This window comes from Saimiri boliviensis, chromosome 13 (genome assembly GCF_048565385.1).
Source record: "Saimiri boliviensis isolate mSaiBol1 chromosome 13, mSaiBol1.pri, whole genome shotgun sequence".
Taxonomy (NCBI): Eukaryota; Metazoa; Chordata; class Mammalia; order Primates; family Cebidae; genus Saimiri; species Saimiri boliviensis.
This window is the reverse complement of record NC_133461.1, coordinates 65,103,520-65,106,165: the sequence shown is the minus strand read 5'-3', so window position 1 is coordinate 65,106,165 and position 2,646 is coordinate 65,103,520. Positions and strand designations below refer to the sequence as shown.

General features: G+C 43.4%; 1 pseudogene; it reads right to left on the bottom strand.

The window, feature by feature from the left end:
- Positions 1-287: 287 nt before the first annotated feature.
- Positions 288-2,446, bottom strand: LOC101042962 (E3 ubiquitin-protein ligase COP1 pseudogene; annotated as a pseudogene).
- Between the last annotated feature and the right edge of the window lie 200 nt (positions 2,447-2,646).

The window sequence follows — 2,646 nt, the reverse complement described above, 5'->3', positions numbered from 1 at the left end:
TTTAAAAATATTTAAATAAAAAAGTATTATATATATTTTTTCATAGATCAATAACTTTTTTGTTATTTATTTGAAAGAATGTGTTTCCCTGTCACAGAAATTAGATAAGCACAAACACACCAACGCTAGCAATGTCTGTGGAGAGTGCACTGATGCTGGAGCGTTCACCAGGTAACCTATGATGACTTTGGGGAGAGACGTCACATGATATTTTCTGTTTCTTCTCTCATTGTCAGCTGCAGATGTATTTCAGTAGGATCAAGTACAATTGTACTTGAGTAAACCCTTCATACCAATTCTAGCACCATAATTGTGCCCTCGCTGTTAGCAGCAGTCAGCACATGGAACTCTCCCTCTGGTCGTGCCCTCCAGCACACGGAACTAACACATTCCTCTGCATCTTCTTTTCCGTCTTCGTCCGGAACACTTTTGACTGTATCAAACTTAAAAATGAGCAAAGTCTTAGAAAGTCCTTTATAGCACAGGTTGAGACAGTTGTTCTCACTTCTGCAGGCTATATAATCTCCATGGGAAGCAAGGCCTACAAAGTTTGTTTCATTGCTGTGACCTTTGAGGGAATGTAGGCAGTATTTCCTACATTCCACAGTGTTAGCTGGGTGTGTGTTGAGGCAGAGACAGTTTCCTCACCACTCACAAACTTTGCATAAGAGACTGCTTGTCTGTGTCCTTTGAATGCCACGATTGGCTGCTTAGTGTCATGAAGATCACAGTGGTGGACACAGTGATCTGAACAGTCAAAAGCCAAATGGCGTCTGGAAGAGGGGCTGAATTCAACACAGCACACATCAGCCTTTGTCTCAATGCTTGACACTGAGTTGTCTACCCTGGTAGATCATAGCTTCACTTCTACATCATCAGAACCCAAACCCAGGAGTTTAGGATCCATCAGATGAAACACTCCAACACCTCTTCTCATGCTCCTGTTACAGACCTTTGACCTCTTGTCTCGTGAATCCATCCCATAGGATAACAATGCCTTCATAATCACTGATAGCTAACGGGTTCTTATGGTAACTACTCTGACTGATACAGCTGATTTTGGAACTGAGGTCATTTCATTCACAGGGTAATGAATATCCACTGCATCCTGGATGACTGTGCCATATTCATAGACTTTAATCTTCATTGTTACCTCAGCAATTGCAAAATAGTCACAATTCTGGTCAAATTCAATACCAGAGACTATGCTGGCATCATTATAGAGATCACTAGGGTTTGACAATGTAGCTAAAGTTTGTACTAAATTATATTGAATAATCTTGGACAAGTATTTCTGAAATTCATCCAATTGGCTTGCAGTTCATCGGAGATATGCGACATCCTGGTACAAAAGTAATACTGCTCCAGGTCTTCAAAATGAGCAGTGGGCCATTTTCATTTTGATGCTAATGTGTTGTTATATCAAGGCTGTTTCTTGTCTAAGAACTGCCAGTGAAATTTGGATGCTGGCTATGTTCTGTGGAATCCATAATGCTACTGCATGATGCAGGAGGAGCTTCAAGTTGAGGCACTGTGCTATCCTCACTGACAGGAGAGTGTAAGTCACTCATTTTTTCCACTCTTTTAATATCCTCTTCCAAAACTCTTAGCTCCTGGAACTGTCCCAGTTGCTCTCTCTTATTTCTTCTTGCAATCTTGAGGAATTCTGTAAGACTCTGTAGTTGGGCTGTGTGTGATTCTGCTTCCAGTTGTTTCATCTTCTGTACTAGTAACTCCAACATGAGGTCGACATTGACCAAATCAAGGTTACCTTGGTCAGTTCCCCACAAATATTGAAATATTTGCCACTTATGGCCACTGGTCCTACTCACTGAGTGGTCCAATTTGAGCCTTTTTTTCTTCAGATCTTTGTTTCTGTTTGAGAATGAGCTCGTTGATCAATAAATTAGGATACAGATGATTAGTATTGTCCACAATATAGTTACACTTGGTAACCTATTATTGTCATCCAAACTATGATGAATATACTTGTAGCAAAAACTGTGGCCACATTTTGTCATGGATGCCTCTTCAATCATATCAAAGCAGATGGGGCATATGAAGTCATGGCTGTTGCCCATACATGAGTTGATGAGCCTGTTGCAGAGGGGAGGGGCAAGGAGAGGTTGCTGCCTAGGCTAAATCTGCTGCCTCTTATACCAGCACTGGGCCTGGACACACAGCTGAGCTGGGGCAGGCCAATGGACACCCTACCCCACCACTGCCTGACATAGTAGGCACCACCAACACAGGCCACACTGGGCCCCAAGGCTGTCCAAGCTGGTGGCCTGGGCCACCCTGCCAGACAGCAGCACCACTGCTGAAGCTACCACAGTGGTGGTCATGGGGAAGAGGATAAGGACAAGGAGGCAGAAGTCACCAAAGAGGGTGAGGAGCAGGGACTTGTCTCAGTGGAGTCTGACCGAGCATGGTAGCTACCAGACATTATGACTCCCTCCCATCTGGCCAGGCACTTGGAGGAGAGGGAGCATGACCTTTGCCACCTCCCTTTTCCTCAGCGTTAGGGTATCCTGAAAATGCCTGCTGGGCCAGGAAGTGGAGAGAAAGAAGTATTTTATGTTTATCCATTTAATTACTCTTTCCAGTGCTCTTCAATCCTTTGCATAAATGCAGATTTCTATTTGA